Source organism: Fukomys damarensis, unplaced genomic scaffold (genome assembly GCF_012274545.1).
Source record: "Fukomys damarensis isolate Sample0158 unplaced genomic scaffold, DMR_v1.0_HiC HiC_scaffold_17, whole genome shotgun sequence".
In the NCBI taxonomy this organism is placed as follows: Eukaryota; Metazoa; Chordata; class Mammalia; order Rodentia; family Bathyergidae; genus Fukomys; species Fukomys damarensis.
The window spans coordinates 70280862-70288847 of NW_022900929.1; positions in this window are offsets into that span (position 1 = coordinate 70280862).

Here is a 7986-nt window from a genome sequence, read left to right on the forward strand (position 1 = left end):
CACAGTAGAATAACAACAAGATCAGTTGCCTGATTGGTAGGATTCAGTGAAAAATGAAATGCACGATCACTAGTCCCAAATTATTAAGAACTTTAAAATTTTAAGAATTAGTAAATTAATTATTAAATATTGAATTAAGAAATATTAAGAACATCAAAACAGTGGAGCATCGATCTACACAGAGTGCCCTTCTACGAGCTGGGCCTGTGTCACTGTAGGGTCCCAGGTTCCTAAAGCTGGTTCTGTGTCACAGTTACCTGTTGCTGGCATGAGCCTAGATGACCATGACCCTCCTGGTAATTGCACAATCTCTCTCTCTCTCTCTCTCCTCTTGTTTCTTTTTCTTTTTTGTACTAGGGATTGAACCCAGGGCATTTTCAGTGAGCTACATCTCCAGTCTTTTGTAAATGTTTGAGACAGGTTCCCCCTAAATTGCTAACTTGCCCAGGCTGAGCTTGAACTTGCAGTCTCCCTGCTTTAGCTTCCCAGAATGATAGGATTACAGGTGGGTGCTACCATGCCCTGCTTAACTGCACAATTTCAAGACCCACCTCTCTACCTCTCCGTGTGGCTTGACTGGGCCACCTCCACCACAGTCTCCCATGGGTGGGCTTCTGAGCTGGCCTGGCCAATGAGAGTACTACATTCTCTTGGTCATGATTGGTTCAAGGATAGGCATGCGACCTAAGAATAACCAATGAGAATCATCCCTCAGAACACCGCAGCAGGAAAGGAAGTGGCTTTTTGTGGGTGCTGCAAATTTAGCAGGAAGCAAGCCTAGAGGTCTTGAAGGTCACCAGTTGGGAGACCCTGCCTGAGAGAAAGTTGACACTGAGAAAGCAGAGCTGAGATGCTGGGTGCACAGAGATTCCTGCCAGCACTCCTTTAAGCACTGGATTGACCTGATCCACCCTTCCTCTCTTCCTAGTCTTCTCTTCTTCCATCTTTCATTCCTTGATTCCTTCCTCCTTCCTTCCTTCTTTTTCTTTCCTTCCTCCTTCGCTCTCTCCCTCCCTGTCTTCCTCTCTTCTTTCTTTTTCCATTTCTTCCATTTCCTGCATGGAGAGACCAGACTGATGAGCTGGAGCTTAATAAACACCTGCCAGTGTGTGAAGGAGCCATTGTTTAGTTCTGTCACCTGTCCTCTGCTTGGTCCGTTTGACTGGCGAATTGGAACAAGAAAGGGCTCAGAGCGACTGACTGGATTACTAAAACGAGTATGTTAATGGCTATGTCTTACTCAGGACAGGAGTGGAGGTCTTTTTGCTTTGGAAAATTGAAAACAAAATGTTTGTAACTCATATTTTCTTTTTGTGATAGAAAAGAATAGCAATAAGCTGATTGTTTTACACAATTTGAAGGATTCTAGACGGTTAGAGTCCCAGTCCCACGTGGTTGACTCAGACCAGCCTGGCAGAGGCTTTGGGACTGCAGTCCAGGCAAGTGACTTACTCAGCAGAGTTGCTGTCCCAAGGCCTGCAGGCCCCGGAGCTGCCTGGCTGACGTGGGAGGCACACAGCCCTGGCCACATGCTCTCACCAGAGTCTTATTTGGAATCCCGAGCCAAGGTCTCAGATTGCCTTGTCTGCTGCCAACAACGAACCTTATCTGTCTTCTGCATATCTTGGCTGGAAATGCAAATTTTTATACCTCCAGGCCAGCCAAAGCCTTGAGGCTGGTTGACCTCCACTCTGCCCAGAGCTGTGACTCTCGCCCAGCACTGTGAGACACTCCTGCCTCTCTGGTCTTCTACAGCGGCCTCCCTAGTACCCCTCCCTGAGGTTGCCCTGGGCTCCTTCTTCTGTCCTGAGACCCCCTTGCTTTATGAATGTCTCCTCATCCTAGGACCAAAGACTCCTCACTGAATCCTTTTTGCCCTCTTTGAAACCAAATCCTTCCATGGATTCCTTCTGTCCTGTGGGCCTCTCTGTCCTCTGGTGGGGCCTTCCAGGCCACCCCCAGCACCAGCCCTGCCACCATCCTAGGAAAGTTGAAAAATTTTTTTTTCTTTGAGACAGTCTCACTACATAGTTCAAGCTGGCCTTGAACTCACTGGGCAGCCCAGGCTGACCTCGAACTTGTGGTGATCTTCCTGGTTATAGGTGTGTCACACTATGCCCGGTTCCAAAGTTGAATCTTCATGTATGTGTCTCAGCCGGTATCCCAGCCTCAAGTTTGCTCACCTCCTCAACCTCAGCAACCTTTGTCTCCTCTCCACTCTAGCCTAGACTTATATCCTGTCTTCAGAACTCAAACTGGAAAATTCCACTTTCTCACTTCAGTTCCTTAGTTTCCAGCATTTATACTGTCAAACAGCGTGTTTGTTTTTATCAAAACCTCTGACAAATAGACAACTCCATTTTCCCTGAATTTACACACTCAGGGACAGGGGTGTGGCTCAGTGGGAGAGCACCTGCCTAGCATATTGGAGGCCTTGACTTCTATCCCCAGCACCTCAAACAACGACAACAAAACACATTCTAAAGATATCTATGGTGTTTATGTATGTGCCAGGCACTGCCAGGCCAAGCTCATAAAACTTCATTCTAATGGAAAGGTGTTTCTGTTACTTGTTGCTGCCTGAAAGGCCTCTCCAAAGCCTAGTGACTTCAAACAATAGTTGTTTCTGTCTCACAATTCTGTCAGGACCTGGGTCAGAGCGAGGATGGGAGGTCTTTTGTGCAATGGTATCATCTGATGCTTTCACCCAAAGTCACTCTCTCATCTACTATCAGTTGATAGCTAGGCTAGGCTGAAGGGCCTCTCTCCCATGTCTGTCTCTCAGGTACTTCTCCATTTGGAGAGTTTGGGCTTCCTCACAGCATGGTGTTGTCGAGCTAAATTTGTTACAGGACAGCTGTTTCCAAGAGTAAAACTGGAACTAACAATAAGCCTCTTGAAAGTTAGGTCCAGAACCTCGTTCTGTCAGTCAGATCAAGTACTGGAAAGTCACCAGGCCAGGCCAGATTCCACAGAAGAAGAAATTAGCCTCCCTTCTTGACCTGTGGAGCAGCATGTGTGTATGTTGAGAGAAGGATGCAGTGGCGGCCATTTTTGGTAGACTGTTTCCTATGGAGGAGGGAGACAGTACATATATAGTCAAACAAAAATATTCGGTAGTAATCAGAGTTTCTCAGAGGCTTGGAGCAGGATGACTTGACAGAAAATGACTAAATCACTCCTGTAGACTTAGGAGGCTCCAGGGAAGTCTCTCTGCGGAAGTAATATTTAGATTACAACTGAAAAGGCAAGAAATTTCCAGCTGAGCAAGCCTCGGCAGAAGGAAGATCTAGTTTATAAGCTCTAAACAAGGGGGAGGAGCTGGGTGTGCTTAAAGACTATGTGTTAGGAGTAAGGACAAGAACAGGAGCAAGCGGGGAGAATCAGTCAGACAGAAGGAAGGATGTGATGGTGGTGGTGGGGTGTTGGACTTTACTCCCAGGACAGTTCACAGCCACTGATGGGTTTCAGCAGAGAAGGGACATAATACAATATTGAAAGGTCACTCAGCTGCTTCCTAGAGATCAGAATGGAAAGTTCAAGTGTGAAAGCAGCAAGACCAGTTGGGGGTGCTGTGGGAGCCCAGGACAGAGGACTTGGTGACTCCATCGGGCTGCTTGCTGAAAGGAGGAGACAAAAGAGAGGTAAGTCTGGGGAACGCGCAGGCAGACAGTGCCGGGGACCATGCTTGTTCTAGCTTGGTTCGAGGCCTCTTTACGCCTGGTGGTCACTGAAATGGCCTCCTGTCTATTCCTCGCCCACAAGCAGCCATTTCTTAGAGCCCTCCTTACTCTGGCCACAGTGACCCATACGATAAACCGTGCTCTGCAGTTCTCGGACCAGGCCCTTTCGTGGGTCCTTTGCCCGGGTGGGCATCACTCCTGTCTCACATGTCCCTGCCCATACAGCCTCCTCCTCCTCCTGGTGCTTCTCACCACCCGCTTTGCTCACTTTTGCCGGGTGCCAGGAGGTGACCCCTGCCTGTGTGGTAACTCACAGTCATCCCCTGTAACTTTGCCACTCACCGCACCAGCGTCTCCCGGGAGCTCTTTAGAAACGCAGATTCACGGGCCGCACCCCAGCCCTGCTGGCCCGGCCCTCGCTGATTCCTGTCGTAAGAGAGAAAGACACAGAGCTTTATAACCTGGTTTGAGTCACCCCTCCTGGGAAGGACACCTGCTCATCAGGTATTCATCTGGGCAGTGTGCCTTTCGGCGTTGTGGCCTCTGTACTTAGATCATCTTAGCCAGTCCCAGAGAACCATCAGATTTTGTGGGACCCAAGGGCTATTTGTGCCCCCAGATACCCCGAAGTCAGGGGAATGCCTTCCTCTTGTTCTGTGGTCCCCTCTGCCCTCCTGTCTCTGTCTCGCTCCTCCCTGAGGGTACCCAGCCCCACACGAGGCCCTGCCCTGTGTGGCTTCTCAGGTGACCTAGCTCTTCCTCGGCCCCATCTGCTTTTCTCCCAAGAAACCCACTGCATGGCTCTGTCCCTCTTGGACAGCGCAGCAGGCAGGCTGTGGTGGGCTCCAGGCCCAGGGCCCAGCAGGGTCTGGCCCATCCTCAGACCACGAGAGTCCTACTCTGCTGAACCCATGCTCTGAACAGCAGGGAGAGGGCCTCACACCAGGCCTGGCCACCACCGGGCATCACCAGGCAGATCCCGGTTGGTGTCTGTGACCAGGAGAATGGCACTTGCCTCGTGTCTTCCATGGGTTTTCCTGCCAAGCCGCGACTGTGCCTGGGTGTGGCACACACACACACACACACACACACACGTATATACACACTCACACACTCTTTTGTCTCCTTTCTCTTGCTGCTGCTCCTCAGCCCAAATGAGAGTACAGATCCCCATTCTTAAGCCATCTCCTGGTGCCACCAGAACGCTGTATGTAGGGCCTGGCTGACATTCTTGGGCGCAGAAAGGTCCAGGTGTGGTGCCACATGCCCATAATCCCAGCACTCGGGAGGCTGAGGCAGAAGGGTCACTGCAAGTTCGAGACCTGCAGAGTGAGACCCACCCATCTTCAGACAAACAACACTGTACAGAAAGACAGTGGATGCAGGTTCCTATGAGGACAAGTGTCACAGTCAAACTGTGATGATGACGCCTGGAGAACTGGAAACCACTGTGGATCACAGAGCTAGGCAAACTGCTATAACCCAGGTTAAACAGATGCAGCACGGTCAGCCCAGACTGATCCATCTGCACATTGTTTTTGTATTCGCGTTGTAGCCATGGCTGCAGGGGCATTGGGGACCACGGGAGACAAGGCGGAAACACAAGGAAGGAGAGTCCTGGAATTTCTTTTCTAGGGTGCAGTGTATACATACAGGTAAAAGGCCTTGACGGAGGAGGGAGGGGAGCAGGGCTCAGCTATGTCCGCCGCCTTGCTGAGGGCCAGCCTGGGCTCTGCACCAGGAGGAACTGAACCCCCTTGGCTCCCAGAGCAAATCTACACTACGGAGTGGCAGCTGCGGGCAGGCCAGGCACCAGGTGCACGGGAAGCACTCCCTGGAGTCCCAAGGGACACTGGACCTGCTCCCTGGTCCGGAGCACAGGACACCTGCGGTGTCTTCCTTTTTATCCTCTGCCTGCTGAGCGGAGGTGGAGGATTCCCAGAAGGGTATGAGGCCCAGGAACACAGGCTGTATTTTTTATTTTTGGAATGGTTAGAACGCTCAGGTATAAACTAGATTTTGAAACAGGACTACCCACTCATGGCTTTAAAGCGACTGTTCCTTGCACTCCTGTTTATTACACATAGTATTAGCCCCTTGACTTTATTTTGAAGGATGCTGAGCACCAAGCACCAGGACACTGAGCCTCACGCCCAGCCCCTAGGAGCGTGACTTGTGTGCTGGGTTAACCCGCCCTCCTCACAGAGGTGAAAACCAGACCCAGGAGCTCATGTGACTCTTAAAACCTAACATAGAACCTGGCACTTGAGACTGCCAGCCCCAGGTCCCTCGCTCCACAGGCAAAACATCTGCAGTAGAGCCCTAGTCTGGAGAATCTGCTGGGGCTCAAGGGACTGGGGACGAGTTTGAGAAATGGATTTTGTCAGAACAGCATAAAGTTGAAAACCACAAAATATGTGATGGCTCAATGAAGAGACAAATCTAAAAGGCCATGAGGGGTGGGGGAATTTTGTAACAGTTTAACAACTCCAAAGGTCAAGACCAGCTTCTCTGAAATTTTCTTGGCTTTCCCCTCATGACTCCAGTATGGCTGCAGCAGCTCTGAAAACTCAGAAACCCTTCCTAGAAGTCCCCAAGCCTGCATTTCATCACATTCCTTGCCCACAGAGCTGCATCACATGCCCATACCTAGACGCTTTGACTTCTAAGTGCTACTCCCCGGGGCGGGAGATACACATAGATCTCTTAACCCGACAGTTCAAGACAAGAGGCGCAGTGAGGAATGTCCCGAGTAGGAAGCCAGTCTGGCCTTCCACCCTGGAGGAAGAGTCATGGAGGACTCTACGAGAAAGAAACTGTTTGACCCCTTCCAACCCAGAGCTTCACAAACTGATTTTTTTCTCTTAGCTCTTGTTAACTTCCTGCAGACACGGTGAGAAAAGCTGGGTCACCCCTGTTCTTCGTCCCCAGCAAGTCAGTGTCAGAGAGCTCTCTAGCCGCCTTCGAATACACCAGAGAAAAAACAGAACAGGATGAGCTTCTTTCTCCTGTGGGCTCCTTTTCCTTAATGGGAGGTGTTACTCGCAGTTTAGTTTCTTCCCACTGATCACTTCAGGACCACCAGGTGGGTGAAAATAACAGGACCACTTTGAGGAGCAGCTGGAGAGGGCCCCCCGGGGAGGCTGAGTCAGGACTCGCTTCCTCCCTTCTGCCCGGGCCGCGCATCCACAGAGCCAGCACTTGGATCCCTCACTGCCTGCTCCGGGGCCCAGCAGCTGGCAGCTGCCTCCCACAGGGCACTAAGCCCCAAATCACTCCCTTCTCCCCTCTGTCACCCTCCCACCACCCCAGCCCGGCCGAAATTTCTTAATAGTTTATAAAAGGGAGCATGTGCCGTTTCTGTGAAATTGAGACTTGAAAAATACGGAAACCCAGCCGTACCCTCTGCCCAGAGCAGCCAGGTGCCTTCTGCTGTCCTCAGAGCAGGGTGGGAAAGGAGCTGGGCAGGCATGAAGAGGGGGCATTAATGCAGCTGAGGCACAGGTTGGTTTCTTAGCTATGACCTTGTGTTTCCTCCTGTTCATCCAGGTCTTCACCCTCCTCCTGTGGGTTCACTTCTGCACCTATCTCAACTTGGTTTTTCTTTTCCTTTCCCCTGAGGAACAGGAGGTTGAACCCAGGGCCTTCACACTGAGCCTTTTAAATATTTTTTTCACTTAGAGACAGAGTCTCGCTGAATTGCGCAGGCTGTGTTTAAACTTGGAATCCTCCTGCCTCAGCCTTCCAGAGAGCCGGGATTACAGGCCACACCAAGCTTGTTGTTTTGGGTTATAAGAGCAGGTAACTTCCTCAGATAATTCCTGCTACAAGCTGCCCACCAGGGTCTGGGGGGAAGTTTGCACAGGTGACAGACCACTTGCTGGCATGACAGAGAGGAGTTTAGCCTGTGCCGCTTGATTCTCCAGATACAAAAGCAATACGACAAAGAAGAGGCATTTGCAGGCCTGAGGATGCCAGGCCTTGGGTGAGAGGTGGGTTGTGCCAGAACTGCCCAGCCTCATGGGCCTTGCCGTCGGTCCCCGGGGCTCCAAGTTCCTGATCTCTTCACCTCTTCTTTCACCCTTGTCCAAAATTTGTCTGCCACCCATCACCTCTGTCCATTCTGTCCCTAAGTCACCAGCCTGTCCTGCCAGGGCCACGCAAGGCGCTTCTTTCCTCCCAACTCTGATGATTTCCCTGAACCTGAAGCAAAGCCCCAAATCTTACAGCAACCCACAGAACCTGCCCCTTGCCGGCACCCTGCTTCCCAGCACTGCTGAGCGATATGGTGGCCTCCTGTCAT